This window comes from Marmota marmota, unplaced genomic scaffold (assembly GCF_001458135.2).
Source record: "Marmota marmota marmota unplaced genomic scaffold, marMar, whole genome shotgun sequence".
NCBI classification, from domain to species: domain Eukaryota; kingdom Metazoa; phylum Chordata; class Mammalia; order Rodentia; family Sciuridae; genus Marmota; species Marmota marmota.
The window spans coordinates 11,200,700-11,218,759 of NW_026000261.1; positions in this window are offsets into that span (position 1 = coordinate 11,200,700).

An 18,060-nucleotide genomic window follows, 5' to 3' on the forward strand; every position below is an offset into this window, starting at 1 on the left:
TATATCTCCAAGTTTGTTAAAATTTTAATATATTGTATTCCTCAATCTCCAGCAAAAGTTTATCTTAAGGGCTGGGGATGTGGCTCAAGCGGTAGCGCACTCTCCTGGCATGCGCGGGGCACTGGGTTCGATCCTGAGCACCACATAAAAATAAAATAAAGATGTTGTGTCCACCGAAAACTAAAAAATAAATATTAAAAAAATTTCTCTCTCTTAAAAAAAAAAGTTTATCTTAAGAATGATTATAAGGGCTGGAGTTGTGGCTCAGCAGAGTACTTACCTAGCACATGCAAGGCACTGGGTTCAATCCTCAGCAACACATAAAAATAAATAAATAAAATAAAGATATAAAAAAATCTGAATTAAAAAGAAGAATGATTATAAAACTAATCCTTGCCCTTTATAATGGTGTGTTTTTGCTGACTTACTTCTCTCTTAATTGGTTTTAAACTAGTTGAGTTTTAAAGTTCTTATCAATTTTGATTTACTATGACATTGTGTTGCTTAAAAAGATTTCATCATTTCATTAGAATTTCTTTAATGGTACTGCTTTCAAAATCTTTTGAGCTAAACATTATTTAAAGTGTATACCTTAAGGAAAGCTAAATATCTAAGAAGAGTCCCATTGGCTCATTGAGCCTAAATTTAAAATGGAATCTGGTACTCATTTGCAGACTGGGGGATTACACACATAGTTGTGTTCCAGGAAGAATCACAAACTCAAATTTGTAGCCCTTGCTCAGGCATGTTCCTATTTCAGCTATTAAGATAAACACTCCCATTTCACTACCTTTACCTGACCAATGAATTGTGACCTGCCATCAAATTTAAATATTAATAAATCAGGTCTAAGTAAGATTGCATTCCTCATTTGGAGATCTGGAGTCAATTCCTGGGAAGGAACTTTCTCTATATAAACCAGATAGCACACCTATAATCCCTGTGGCTGGGGATGCTGAGGCAGGGGGATTGCATTTTCAAAGCTACCCTCAGCAAAAGTGAGGCACTAAGCAACTCAGTGAGACGTGACTCTAAATTAAATACAAAATAGGTTTGGGGATGTGGCTCATTGGTCAAGTGCTCCTGAGACCAATCCCCAGTACCAAATAAATAAATAAACAAATAAATAAATAAAAATAAAAGACTCTGTACCTTCTGAATGTACTTTCATTCATTTTGTATTAAAGATTGGATTTCCCTCGTCTTCAAACTGCTTATTGAAATAAAGCCTCCTTTTTTTCCCTTAATTTTTTTCCTAGTGAATTTTTGCTGATAAAAGAAGTAATAAAGACAAATATTTAGAAAATATTTTTTAAAAATTGATGATTTTACTCTTTAAATTTGTTTGTATGTACAAAAACATCTGTAGGACATATTTTAATGCCTTCAGACATAACAAGAATGTTTTCTTACTTATGCCTCTCAACTCAAATATTCTGTGTCCAGAAACATTGTCATAAATCAATTGCATGATATTTTTATTTCGTGTTGTAATACATTGGTGTTAATGAGGTCAAAGTGTTGCCAAGGAAAGTAGAAGTATTCTGGCTATACTGATCCTATTTTTACCTATCCAAAATCAACCCCATTCAGTTCTTTGAAATTTTTATTTTATTCACGGAAGTATCCTTTATCTATGGAAAATATGTTTCAAAACACCCAGTACAGGGACTGGGGTTATAGCTTAGTGAGAGCACTTGCCTAGCATGTGGGAGGCACTGGGTTCAATCTTCAGCATCACATAAAAATAAATAAATAAAATAAAGGCATTGTGGGGAAAAAAAGGGTATTGGGGATATGGCTCAGTGGTAAAGTGTTACTGGGTTCACTCCTTGGTGCCCCCAAACACCCAGTACATGCCTGATATTATGGAGACTATAGAAGCCTGTATATACTATGCCCTCCTTTATGTAAATATGATAAAGTTTGATATATAAATTAGGCATAATAATGTAGTTTTTTAAGTATTTATTTTTTAGTTGTAGTTGGACACAATATCTATTTTATTTACTGATTTTTATGTGGAGCTGAGGATTGAACCCAGGGCCCTGCACGTGCTGGGCGAGTGCTCTACCGCTGAGCCACAATCCCAGCCCCAGGCACAGTAATGTGTTCATGACAATAACTAATAATAAAATAGAATGATTGAAACAATATACTATATTCAAAGGCATGTGACTATGGTCTCTCTCCTGTCTTTGACACGTTTTTTTTTTTTTACTTGTAGATGGACACAATACCTTTATTTTATTTATTTTTTTATGTGGTGCTCCTTATCAAACCCAGTGCCTCACACATGGTAGGCAAGTGCTCTACCACTGAGCTACCCCAGCCCTCTCTTTGACTCTTTCCATCTCAATTTGATAACCAACATGACTATTGAATGACCAATAGTTAGATAGCATATACATCATGAATACTCTAAGCAATGTGATACTTCATATGCCAGGGAGGATAGAGCAAGATGGAATGAGATTTCATTTTTCTATTCGTGATAGTATGCAATTTAGACCTTGCAAATTGTTTTTTTTAATTTCCTATTTAATATTCTCAGATGACAATTGAGTTTGTAGATAAAACCATAGAGAGCAGAATGGTTGAAAAAGAGCAATTATTTTATTTCTATATCTTTAAGGAGTATGCTTGTAATTCTGCCCAGAAGTTTCCATTTTAAGCAGTTTGTATGAATCTCTGCTATGGAAAATGAGAACAGAAGGCTGAGAAAAAGATCTATATATTGATGGCCAATTAATTTTGACAAGGTACCAAGGAATGCAATGGGGTAGTAAAAGTCTCTTAAATGGTGGTGTTAGGTAAACTGGATATCAATAAGCAAGAGAATGAAATTAGGCCCTCGTCTCACACCATATATAAAAATCAACTCAAAACAGATTAAAATTTTAAATGTAAGACCTAAAAATATGAAATTACTAGGTGAAACAGGAGAAAATTTTCATGACATTGGTGTAGGTAATACATTTTTTGATATGAGCCAAAAGTCACAGGCAACAAAAGCAAAAATACAAATTACAAAAACAAATAAAAGATTTAGATTAAAACTAAAATGCTTCCTCAAGTAAAGCAACCAATCAACAGAGTAGAAAGTCAATTTGTGGATTCAAGCAAATTATTTGCAAGTTTTTTATAAGACAATAGTTAGTATCCAAAATAAATATGTGACTGAAACAATTCAACAGTAAGAAAATAAATAATGCAACTGACAATGGGCAAAACTACACTGAGATTTCTTCTCAATCATGTTATAATGGCAATCATCAAGAATGAAAATAGCAGTAACAGCTAGTACCAAAAAAAAAGAAAAGAAAAGAAAAGAAAGAGAACTGTCATATGATCCTTCATCAATCTCACAATAGGGTATATAGCCCAGAATATGAAACCAGCATGGTGAAGAGGTGGTGTCTGCACTCTCGTGTTAACTACAGTGTTATTCACAGAAGCCAGAATATGAAAATAAATTAAGGTTCTATCAATGGATATGTAGATTAAAAATATACGAATGAATGGAAAATCAAATATGAATAAAGGAAAGGTGGCATACAATTAATTCATCTTTTGAAAAGGAAATACTATTATATGAACCAAATTAGATAAGCCCTTAGGAAATTACATGAAGTGAAATAAACCAAGCATAGTAAGATAAATATTTATGAATTCACTTATACATGGAATCTTTAAAAGTAAAACTTATTTAAACAGAAAAAAATGGTGTTTTCAAAGGCTGCAGAATGGGAAGTTAAGGGATATGTTTGTCAAAGAACACAAAAATTAATTTAGGCAAGAGACATAAGTACAAGACATCTGCTGTACACCATACATGGTAACTATAGTTAATAACAATATATTGCATAATGAGTATTTCTAAGGAGTATATTTAAGCGTTTGAACCATGAAAAAATAAGTATTTGATGAGATGATATGTGTTAATGTTTTGACATTCTACAATGTATCCATATACTAAAACTTTTTGCACACCATAAATCAATACAATTTAAACCAAAAACAAAACAACCCACAAAATACTCTGATGCAGTACTCAGTTTCAAGTAAAACATGTTCCTGTATAGATGCAATAAAACATGAGATTTCATGAATTGTAATTGCTTTAAAGCTGCTTTTATTTCTTAATTTCACAATATAATGTTTATGAATCATCACTGAAATTACCTGTAAAATCATACAAAAAAATATAAACTACATACAGGCATACTTCATTTTATTGTGCTTTGCAGACATTGTTTTTACAAATTAAAAATTTGTGGCAATTTTACATCTATCAGTGTTTTTTTTCCAACAGCTCACATAAATGTTAGCATTTTCTTAGCAATAAATATTTTAAAATTAAGATATGTGAATTTTAATTGACTATAATATGTTATAATTAAAACTTTTATATACAATGGGAAACCCAACAGTTCACATGACTAAATTTACTATGCTATTTCCTATGTTAGAGTATTATGCCACTGAATCTTCAATATTTCTGAAGTTTGCCTGTATACCTATCTTGTCAACTGAGACAATTGCATATTGAAGGATTTGATTGTATAATTTACATCCTATATCATGTTTTTCAATTAACCATGTTATGGCTTATCAATTATAAACTTTCAAATAATCTTACAACAGTGTATATATAATTCAGTTTTTTTGAAGAAGGATCTATTTTTCAGATTTTCTGTATTTATACCATTTTTATTGTAAATTTTAATTACATAAAATTCTTTTACATAATTTTATTTATAATGTTTTTACATAATTTTGATTACATAAAAAAGTGTATTCAGATTGTCCCAACAATATTTTTTGCAGGCACATCAATTACAATTGTTATGATACAAAATAAAGAGAAATTATGAGACATATCAATTATACAAAACTACCAATGAATTAATAAAATACTGCTAATAAATTTTCACTGTAATAATGATTCTTATAGGAATTATTTTAAATAATTTTCATTTTGGGAACATGAATATGTTTCAACAACTGTCCCAAATATTATCATTTTCTATATTAAATAATTGAAAAAATCAACTTCATTGTCTTTCTGGATTTAATTCTTTATAATACAATCATGTACGGTATTAATCTGTGACACACAGTGTGAAATAATGCAAAAAGTCTTTTGTCTGATTCTCATTTATGTATCCTACTCATTTTGTAACTTTGAATAAAAACAGTCTCTGGACTTCAGATTCTCAGAATAATAATAGCTACTATGTAAGCTTGTTTTGATAGTGAGATAAGATGTATTTAAACTTTTGTCCCAGAAGAGGTAGAAAATAAATAGGAGCCATTGTTGTGACTTATTATATTTAAGAAAAACATTAACATAGGCATTTTCTAAGAAATGGGTATACAAAGAAGGAACAATTTTTTAATGTTTCCTTAGTTATTGATAGACCTTTATTTTTTATTTATTTATATACAGTTCTGAGAATTGAACCCAGTGCCTCACACATGCAGGTAAACACACTACCACTGAGCCAGAGCCTCAGCCCAGGAATAAAATATTTTAAATATCCAATTTGTGTCCTTCCAATAAACATTGCACAAATCTTTGGTTGTCTTTTCCATTTATCTTTTAAAGTACAGTTGAAAACTAACATAAAGAGGAAACAAATTCTGGATATGAATAGGCATACCAATGAGATACAAATTAATGGATTGCATGTAGTGATGTAAGTAATTTCTGAGGTACAATTTATAACAGTTTCATTTTATTTAAAAAGAAACTCATCATTGGTATTGACATATCTGATTAATTCTTGCATATTCACCAAAAAACTTGTCCACCAACAGAGGTTTTAAGAGGCAAGTAATGTTATATATGTTATTTTGGTGAAAACCACTTCAAAAAAAAAACCACAATTGCTTTATAGAAAAACAAACTTTTTGAAACCTTAAGAGAAAAAAATAGGTTCACATAGAAGTAAAAGTCTTAGGAAACAGGGCTGGGGTTGTGGCATAAGTGGCAGAGTGCTTGCTTAGCACTTGTGAGGCAGATGGTTCAATCCTCAGTACCATATAAAAATAAAATAAAGATATTTTATCCACTTAAAACTAAAAAAATAAATATTAAAAAGAAAGTAAATAGAAGCAGTATTTTCATTCCATATATTATCATATTAATATTCAAGAATAATACAGGGTAATATTTACATATCATACTTGTGGTAAGTTGCAAGTAAAGGTGATTAGACATATTAATGTTTTACTCAGTATCTCAAGACCTTTATTTGGTTATTTTTCAAATGCTTGTCAGTTAAGTATGCATTGAATACACATTATTTGCATAGAATTTTATTATGTTAGCTAGTATAGTGCCAATTGAAGAAAATTGAATGGACAATGGAGAATACTATTAAGCTAGCTGTGATTCTATAGAAAATAAGTATTCCTCATGAATTTTCATATTTGTGTGTGTGTGTGTGTGTGTGTGTTTATCCACACCATCATGAGGTGGTATTTTCTGTTGTATCTTTTAAAATAGCATAGGGAAAGCAGTTTATTTTCAGAAGTAGATCACATTATAGGGAACTAATAAGTCAGCCCCATATTAAAAACTGGAATGCAGAAGCAATTGGTGTCAGTAGTCATTTTTGACTAGCTGTCTTAGTCTGTTTTAATTGCTGTGAAAAAATATCATAAACTGGGTGATTTATGAATAACAAACTCTTTATCAAAGTTCTGACTGGAAGAACATTCAAGATCAAAGTAATAGGAAATTTACTATTTGAAGAGGGCTTACTTTCTAGTTTGTTGAAAGCACTTTCTTCTTGGGTCTTCACAAAACAAAAGAGGGGAAGGGTCTCTCTATGGCCTCTTTTATAAGGGCATTAACCCTTTTCTGCTCATATGATCTAATCACCTCCCAAAAGTTCCACATCATAATGCCATCACATTGGTGATTAGATTTTATACATGAATTTTGGGGTGGCACAAACATTCAGAATACAGCACTAGTCCAGAGAGATAGTTGCTGGTCTCCACAGTGGTAAAACATAAGCCCATAATCATGTACTTTTTAATATTGAGTTTGGATCTGTTAGTGATAGACCCAAGTAAGAGAATTCTTAATGTCTTATGGGAGGATTGTTCTAGTCATCCTGCCATAACACAGCTATTATATGCAGTCTTCACTGTACATTTTTCTAAAGATAGACAAGAAGCTAGCACCAGCAACCAGATCTTACAATTATTGGCCTTTTTCTGTATTGACAACAATAAAAAAAATACTTTTCTGTAGGAGTTCTGTGTTTGAGATTGGGTCTCTATCTGATAAACTTTGTGATTGTGCATGCTTGGTGGCTAGGAAGTTTCTGTGCAAAAGAGCAGAATACCTGGCTGCTGGGAAACTTCTGTGTTAAAGACATAGGATGCCTGGCCGGCTGTAGCAATGCTTTTCAAGAGGGTTTGGACCTTGATATTAGGCACATAGCTCCTGGGAATAGAAGAATTTGTTTGATAGATAACTACAATGTTTCATCAAGATTCTGTGCTCCATAACTACAATGTTTCATCAAGCTCTGGTGCTCTTGGAGCTGCCTGCCTAATATTAACTTCAGACATTGGACTTTCTTGAGAACTGCACAAAGCTCCTAACATTGAATATTGTAATTGTGAAATGTAACTGCAGTATGAGCAACTTTGTTGATACTCTAAACAATAATGTGGTTTCTAAAGACCTAATGTAACCTATTGGTATAAATAAACATGGATGCTTGAACAAAGAGCCACTCTGTCACTTTCCCTTCCTCTGCACCTTGTCTCCCTTTAAGTAAACATATAATGTAAAATGTAGCATAGAAGTAACTAACCACTATCAAATTAAAATTTTTAAAATTATCAAATAAGATTAGCAGAGCAGCTTTTAAGGATAAAGTATTATTCAAAAACTTTGTTATTAAATTTGTATTCATGTAAGAAATGGTAGATTCAGAATACCTTTATAGGAAGAGTAAAATTTGATTAGAAAGTACAGCTAAAGCGTTTGTTCTAAAACAATTTTGTATAATAAATAATCAACTTTGATCTAGTATTTTCATAAGGACAGACAGTAGAGGTGACTGAGTTCCAATACTTTCTAAAGCCATTCTTTTGTATTGCCACTACCTTCAAGAACACTCACAGGTGAAAAATTGGAATACTATCAACCACACTTTGTCTAAGTTTGGCAAATAAAACCTAAACTTGTACATACCAATATTTGCTTTTTTCTGTAAATATCTACTGTGGATATTATTATCAGTGATATTGAGTATCTTGTAGCTTAAAAATCTCAAAAAGATTGTACACATACAGATCCTTATACAGTACCTGGACATAATGTATGGTTATTAAATTTCCTTCCCTCATGGTAGCTTTTTCCTCATAACTGTCCTTGCAATGGATTTCTCATAGCTGATTGTCCCTTCCAAGCAGATCAAGTAGGGATCAATAATTTCCAGTATACTATGTTCCATGACCTTGCAATGTTTTGTTTCCTCCCTTGGGTTTAAAGCCTGGAGTAAAATGAGTGATTAAATTTCTTAGAGAAAATCATAAAAAAGCATCAACCATATTATAACTGAGCCCATGTTTTTGATTAGCATCTAAAACCGATTATAGGAGTGCTTGAGATCTAGGCATGGGTATTTTTCCAAAAGACCAACAGATGGATTTGTTAAGAATTATGATTTTTTTTAAAAAAAATACTGTATATATGTGTGTACTTGTGCATACACTCATCTCTATATGGTGCACTGGCAAGTGTGTTTTCTTGTATTTATGTGTTGACATACATTTTTTGGTATATATGTATATATCTTCAGAATTCATTTTCTATAGAAGTTCTTATACAGAACACCAACACCCCATTATCCTCAGAGCAACAATGTGTCTTTTAAAATAGATGTAATATTCTCCTTAGGATTATCATTGATGGAATGGAGCTGGCATAGAGAGCCATAAATAATATGGGAAAAGGTAAAACACACCAGGTATATTATCAGAGTAGGAGTAGATTCTATTTGTCCCTCATCAAACTTAATCCATACTTTGTCAGAAGCATGAAAAATAAAAATAAAATATATGAAAAGAAAGGAAAACAAATAGAAAAAAAAGCAGAGATAATTGTGTGTTGCAATTATGCACTACTCTTCTGTATTCAATTATATAGTCTTTTGCAGATTTTTACAGTTTTTTTTTGGGGGGGGGTATGATATAATCCATATGTACTATTGTAGAAAACTTAAAATATGAATGAAAATAAAAATAAGGAAAAATCACCTATGACCTCACAACCCATAGATGGTCTTCATTAAATATTTCTGGGATAGGCATTTGACATGTTCACTACATAAAAAATATTTGTATAATTTGGATAATCAAACTTATCCAATTGTCTATTTATTTATTTGACATCATATTTAATTTTATATGGTATTAAATACTCTTCAAAATGATTCTTAAAATAATTTCAAGATATTTTATCATATTACTGTGCCATAATACATTTAATATTTTACCTACCTAGATATATAAGTTGTTTTAAAGATAACTCACTGGATATCTTACAACCATAGAGTTTTTGGTTATAAATATTTGCTTCAATTTTTGATATTTTCTTAAGATAAATTTCCATAAATGAAATTAGTTGGTCCAATTTTAAGTAATTTTTAAGTGTCTTCCAACATCTTTTATAGCAAGGAAAGCTTTTAAGTCAGTTAAGTATTTCTCCATCATCAAGAGGTTTATTTAAAAATGATTTTGATAACTTGAAATTTTAAAATATTATAGGAAAATTTTGTTTTGACATTACTAGTTCATCTAACAAATGTATCCTTTCATTTCAATTATTTTCGATCATTTTTATGCTCAAGAAGTTCTTCAAAATAAGATTAGTTAAATGATCACCTGTAGCTTCTTCTGTTTTATTGTATATATTTCTATTTAGTACACATAGAATTTATTTTGCTCTCTAGTAACTGGTCAAAGTAAATGATTTATTTTGCAAGAAGCTATTTTTCATCATTTATTGAATTGCATGTTTTCTATCACCAGTACCATATGGACTGTTAAATATTTGCTTCAGAAACTATTTGAAGAATATAAAATCTGTTTCATTTAGTATGTTGATTATTTCAGTGCAGCACAGTTTAGTTTGTTTCTGCTTAATATTTTAGTATTTAAAAAGCAAATTTGGGGTTCATTTGATAAAGTTAAATTTATAATCCATTATTATACACATAAATATATAGCCTGAAATAAAGCATTATAAATATATATTTAAACAAATAATCACTTATCATTGCAACTATAGATAGTATACATACAAACATACATTTTACTTAATGCACCTAAAATTAGTTGAATAAAACAATAAACTTATATTATTTATATTGTTCATCTTTGCCAATGTGATTTTCATATTAATTCAATTCCTGAATTCCCAGGGCTCAGAAAATATATATACTTCATACTTACATTATTTTTTAAAAGCTTTTCATGAAAAAAATTAGTTGTGGGAAGTAGAGTTCTCCAGAGAAATAAAAAATAAGATGCATATATAAATGTGTGTGTGTGTGTGTGTGTGTGTGTGTGTGTGTTCAGAGAGTGAGAGACAGGGGTTTTAAAGAATGGGCTTACATCATGGAAGAAGGATATTCAAGAAGTGGCTCACATGATTGAGGAAGCTTGCAAGTTCAAAATGTACAGGGCAGGCTAGTAAGCTGGAAATCTACAGAAAAGTTGGTATTTCTGACTGAATCTGAAGGCACTCTAGAGTAGAATTCCTTTTTGGAAAAGGACTTTAGTCTTTTTTCTTAAATTTTTCAACTGATTGGATGAGGCCCACCCACATTATGAAAGATAATCTGCTTCACTCTAACACTACTGATTTAAAAGGTAATATCATCTAAAAAATAATTTAACAGCAACATTTAATCTTGTGTTTAAACTAAAATTAGATACCATGACTTAGTCAAGTTGACACAAACATTAATTATCACGGAAGGAAGTGATAAAATAAAAGGACTAAGATGCACCCCTTAGAAAAAGCTGCCGATAATCTATAATATTTCATTACAACTTTCATGTCTTTAATAATATACTATAATCATATTACAGTAATGTTGAAACTAGCATTGCTACTTGTAAGATTACAGAAACAGTTATTTTATAATGAAATTAAGCTCTCAAATAAAACCCAATTAATTGACTTGCCAAAATTATGTTTTTTTTCCATAAAATGACCTGATAAAAACCTTGTTGTTATTATGTTCTACTTATTTTTGCTTCTAATTTGGAGTTTTATACTCTCCAACAGCTGAATGTATTTTATTCAAATATTTTTTGTCATACTTATTCATTACTACTAGACAATTTTAATTAAATATGATGCATAACATGTTGCTCCATTGATGAGGACCACAGACAAGTCAAGATGACCCCTGGCACTTTGCCAGAAGGAGTGGTTTGTGAAGTAACGCCAGCGAGCCATTAAGATGATAGAGATTCCTTAATGACTGACTGCTGTGTCTAGATTATGTCAATTAAGTTAAGCTGTGTGTAATCATTAAGATGATGATTCCTTATTGGTTGACTGCTATGTCTAGTTTATGTTAATTAAGATAAGCTGTGTGTCATTAGTTATGTATATATACCCCTACTGTCCTACAATAAACAGCTCCCACACTATCAATCTTCACAAGTTCCTCGTCACTCGCCCCCTGGTTATTTTGCCCAGCCAGCCGGGCTGTGGCAGATGGTGGCCCATACAGGGAGCCTCGGGACACTTGGGGGTAAGTGATGAGGAAAAGCTGCCCGTCCCTAGATAGGATGGGAGCAAAATCTGCTCGTCCCTAAGCAGATAGGGTGAGGGGAAGAATGACCATTTTGAGAAAATGGAGAGGATTGATGCAGTATATTTGTGTCTTGTTTTATCTTGGTGTATTTTATTGTCTTTGTGATGAAAATATGGAAGGGGTGTTAAGTAAATTACTAAGGGAAGGAGGCACCCCAGTGGAACCAAGAATATTTAGGGCATGTGTTGATGGAAGCCTGGGAACTCTAGTCAGAAAGAAGAAGAAAGTTCAGAGGAGGAAGGATTATCAGGAAAAAAGTTGCAGCAAAAAGTTATTACTAAATACTTTTCGTTACCAGATGGTGCGTGAATTGGCATGGTGGCTGCTGCGTGCGGCGAGCCAGTCACGGAGCAGCAAGGACTTTCCAAGCGGCAGCAGCCAGCTCTTCCTCGCCCCCGCCCGGGAGGCAGGACGCCACTGCCTAGAGCCCAAACCCAGACCTGACCCAGAGGCACAGTCTCACAGACTCTTGCTCCCTGTGCCCGGTGGCAGTTTGAGCCAGGGACACTCCCCGGGACTCTCCCCGGGAGTCCAGGACACTCCCCAGGGCCGTCTGGGGCTGCCCCTGACACTGCAGCCAGCAGAGAACGTGCCCTGGTGTCCCTGATGTTTGGTCATTTCCAATGTCAATAACTACAATGGTTCTCCCACACCTGGAGGCTAATGAGTAATGAGCACCATTAAGGCCTATTTCAAATGTAAAAAACCTTGAGATAATGTACTAAATTGTTCAGAAGGTTGTTTTCTTAGTGGAATGCTACAGGATTTTCTTTAGCCAGCATTGCCAGAGTTCCTACCTTTGTCCCAGTGCCAGTGAGGACGAGGGTGGAAGAATTTCCAGTGTTGCTGAGAACCAGACGAGACTTCGGATCAAGCTAGCTGCCTGCAGAATTTACCTGGACTGTGAACTTAAGCTAGCTGCCTGCAGAACTTACCTGGACTGTGATTTAATTAATCTATTGAGCTTTGAACTTACCTGGACTGTGAACTTACCTGGACTGTGATTTACCTGAACTGTGATGTAATCTATTGAGACAACAAATTGTAATAGTACCAGGGTATCTTTGCTGATGGTGTCATCTGTGGTACAATTTTTCCAAGGGCTTCCATCAATTGGCTTGGTATCGTGGCATTTTGTATCCTCCCCTTCTGCTTGTAGCAGATTATTTATGGTGTTTGTGTAAAAACCACTATGGTTGTTATCCACAAGTATGGCTGAGTGTGTTGAGCCGGTAGTCAAAGATGGGTAAGATCCAATTACAATGGTACCAACCTAAGACAGGAGGCTGACAATTTGAGGTCAGACCATCCAATGACGGGTAAGGACCATATGTAGTATTGGACAACTTAAAACAGGCACGGTCCCTAAGCCACATACTTGTTATTTAAATTAAACAAACTGGGGAGATGTTAGGGTCGTAAACAAGTCAAGATGGCACCTGGCATTTTGCCAGAGGGAGCAGTTTGTGAAGTAAGGCCAGCGAGCCATTAAGATGATAGAGATTCCTTAATGACTGACTGCTGTGTCTAGATTATGTCAATTGGGTTAAGCTGTGTGTAATCATTAAGATGATAATTCCTTATTGGTTGACTGCTATGTCTAGTTTATGTTAATTAAGATAAGCTGTGTGTAATTAGTTATGTATATATACCCCTACTGTCCTACAATAAATGGCTCCCACTCCTGCTGTATCAACCTTCACAAGTTCCTCGTCACTCTCCCCCTGGTTATTTTGCTGCAGCCAGACTGCGGCACTCCATGAAAATTAAGTGGGAAACTTCCAAAAAGCAAATTAAAAATAATACCTTCAAATATCAATATATGTGTCAGTGTGGTTCATAGACAAAATTTTTAGCAAAATTTTCTTTGCAGATTATATTGTTATTCTTCCACCTTAAAATAACTGAAGGTGGAACTCAGGCATAATGCATGATATATACATGGTTTGTAGAGTTAATGTTACACAGTACTCAAATCCAATGACCATATGCAAAAGAAAGAATTTAACAATACATCATAATATTGGGAAGTAAATGTAAGTCTGTATTTTAAGTTAAAATGGAAATTTTAAGTTTAAAATTTGATTTATAAATAAATATTTATACTCAGTACATAATGTAGTGATAAGGTATAGGTAGGTGTACATGGTATAATGATTACCACAATGAAATTTACACATCCATCACCATCCATGCTATACAGTAGGTACCTAGAACTTGTTAATCTTATAAATGAAAGTTTGTGCCTTTTAATCTCCTAATTTGTCCTACACCAAGCCCCTTATATCTGCTTCCAGAGGTTTGATTTTTTTAATATTCTATATAAAAGTGAATTCAAATAATTTGTCTTGTTTCTGGTATACTTCACTTAGTGTAGTGATCTCCTTGTTCATACACGTTGTCTCATATGCCAGGATTTCTTATGACTAAAATATCCCATTATGTGTGTGTGTGTGTGTGTGTGTGTGTTTGTGTGTTTGTATCACATTTTCTTTATCATAGTAATGGTATTGGCATTAAAAAGGCACATAAACTATTGGAACAAAGAGCCAAGAAATAAACCCACACAAATATGGTAAATTATTGATTAGAGTGCCAGTGATGCACTATGCATGAAGGAAACATCCTTTAACAATTGGTGCTAGGAAATATGGATATTCACATGAAAAAGACTAAAATTAGACCCTTCTTTTAAACAATATATAAAAATGAACTCAAAATTTATTAAAGACTCAAATATAAAATTTGAAATTTTAAAACTACTAGAAGAAAACATAGGATAAAAGGTCATTGACAATGATCTTGGTAATATTTTTTTGAATAATTCCCTTACAAAGATGACAAAACAAAAATACACAATTAGAATTACATCACACTAAAAAGCTTCTGCACAGCAAAGGAAACAAACACAAAAAATGAAACATTTCATAAAATGAAAAGCAACCTACAAATGAGAGAAAATATTTCCCAAACAAAGTCAGATAAGACATTAGTATTTAAAGTATAAAAGGAATTTACACAATTGAATAGAAAACAGTCAAACAAAAGATTTCAAGTAACTTGATTAAAAATGAGCAAAGGTCTCAAATGGGCATTGCAAAGACATAGAACAAATATATGGGAAGATGCTCAGTGTCACCAGTCATTATAGAGGTACAAATTAAAGTTTCAATGAGATACAGTCATTCTAACAATTATGATATTGTATCAAAATGACAAAGATAAGAAGTGTTGGTAAGAATACAGAGAAAAGGTAATCACCTGTACAGAAGGTAATCACCTGTTAATAGGAATGTAAATTGGTACAACCATTGTGGAAAGCAGTATGGAGATTCCTCAAATAATTAAAAAAAAGTATTCTATGATTCATCAGTCTTACTTTTCAGATATATATGAAAAGGTATAAAATCACTATCTCAATGAGACATCTTATGGAAGAATCTAAAATGTGATTCTAGAAATAAATGGTGAAAATTATTCTAAAGTTCCTCTTATATCATTGTAGGAAATCTAGACTTGAATTCTATAAACAAGAAAAGCCATATTGATTTTGAAGTAAGAATGTGATATTTTACATATTCAGCAAATCTAAATCTGGTAGAATTGTGAAGTCAAAGAAAGAAAGTAGTAATAAAGGGATAAACACTGATTTGAGTTATATTACACAGTAGATTAATAGAACTGGATGAAAAAATGAAATGTAGAGATGTGAGAAGACAGAATTTGAGAATGGCTAATGTTTATAACTTTGACTACTAGAATAAAACAATTTTGATGGAGAATATAGAAATAGAATTTCAAAACATCATGGAAGCTTGCAACTAATTCTCATAGCGTTCAATTGAAATACTACCTATGCTTTTTTTTTTGACCTTCCATCAACATTTCTGTTATATGATTGAAGGCATAATTAGGTCTCTTTATTATAGTAAATTAAGGATACTTAAATAATAATGTCATTTTTGAATCAATGTTATTAATTGAAATATGTCTCAAGATTGAGTCATAGTAGAAACTAAAAATATAAACTCAAATGTTGAAATTATTATCATTATTAGTCTTTAAATTCTTGCAATATACTTTGTTTCCTCACTTCTTAATACATTGAAAATTCTATTTAAAAAGTCTTAATTAGTGGAAAATTATCTTTACTTGATTACATGATTATGCATTATTTATCAACTCTGTGCATTAGTTTTTAAAATAACAAAGATTCATTTCTTCTGCAATAAGAGTCTTGAAAGTACTTAAACTATGATTAACTTGACAAAATTATCTCTGGTTCCCCACCACAATATAAAGGTATCTATATGAGGAAATAGATGTGATTGTTTGACTGGAGGCAGTAATAAGTTTATTATAAATAGGCACATAAAAACATCATGCTAAAAGAAACAATTGAAAAATTTGACAAAACAAAAAGTTGGTTCTTTGAAAAAATAAATAAAATTGATAAACCTTTAGCCATGCTAACAAAGAGAAGGAGAGAGAAAACTCAAATTACTAACATTGATAATGAAACAGGAAATATCACAATGGACACTACAGAAATACAGAAGATAATTAGAAATTATTTTGAAAATTTGTACTCCAATAAAATAGAAAATATCAAAGGCATCGACAAATTTTGAGAATCATATGATTTGCCCAACCTGAATTAGGAGGATATATACAAGTTAAACACATTAATTTCAAGCATGAAATAAAGCCTACCATGATAGAGCAGAGCTCCCTTATGAGGTTGCAGTTAAGATTTTGACTAAATTCAGTCTTTTAAAGAATTACTGGACTAGAGAAAATGCTTGAAAAATGATTTATTCTGTTGGTATTTTCTGAGATGGGCCTCTCCATTAGTTGTTTGCATGAACTGGTTTTCCTGAAAAAAATAAGTGTTCTAAGAAAAATTAGAAGGAAATTCCAGTACCAGTTATGATGTAGTCCTCAAAGTCACACACCATCACTCTGCTTTTTGTCTATTTATTAAGAGCAAGCCACTCAATCTGGCCCAAATTTAAGGGTAAAAGAAAATTTAAGTAGCAATGAATTTGTGGACCTATGTTCAAACCACAACAGTAGTTTGATAATAAAGCTAGGAAATTTTCATTTTTTTAAATAATTATTTTTTAGTTATAGGTGAACACGATAACTTTATTTTATTTTTATGTGGTGCTAAGGATAGAACCCAGTGTCTCACACATGCTATACGAGTGTTCTACCTCTGAGCCACAACCCCATCCAAGAACTTTTCATTTTTAATAAGCTTTTGGGTAATGTTAATACTGTAGGTTCCAATCGCAATTTGAGTAGCAAGATTTCAAGTTATTTTACATAAAATTAATTAGGTGCAACTCTTTTCTAGTGTTTTTTTTCCTCACATACATGACAATAGTGGAGTGTAATACATTCATAATTATCCATTCACAGCACAATTTTTATAACTCTGTATATAAATTATGTTCACACCAAATTATGCCATTATATATGAGCTCTCTCTTTTTTTTGCATTACAATTCTTAATACACCTTTATACCACGATTTATCATATCTCTGTTTGTATATAAGTTATATTGAGACCAAATTCACATCTTCATACATGAATTTTGTATAATGATAACCATCTCTATCCATGCTATTCCCCTTCTCCCTCCCTTTCCCTCCCACCCCTATTCCCTATCTAGAGGTAATTTTCCACCCATACTCTCCCTCCCTAACCCACTTTGAGTCACCATGATTATATCAGAGTAAATATTCAGCATTTGTTTTTTTGGGGATTGGCTAACTTCATTTAGCATAATCTTCTCTAATGCCATCCATTTCCCTGCAACTGGCATGATCTTTTTCTTTTTTATTGCTGAGTAATATTCCATTATGTATAAATGCCACATTTTTTTAATCCATTCATCAACTGAAGGACATCTAGGTTGGCTCCACAGTCTAACTATTGTGAATTGTGCTGCTATAAACATTGGTGTGGCTGTGTCCCTGTAGTATGCTGTTTTTAGGTCCTTTGGGTATAGTCTGAGAAGAGGAATAGCTGGGTCAAATGGTGGTTTCATTCCCAGCTTTCCAAGGAATCTCCATACTGCTTTCCACATTGGCTGCACTAATTTGCAGTCCCACCAGCAATGTATGAGTGTGCCTTTTCCCCCACATCCTCGCCAACACTTGTTGTTTATCTTCATAATGGCTGGGG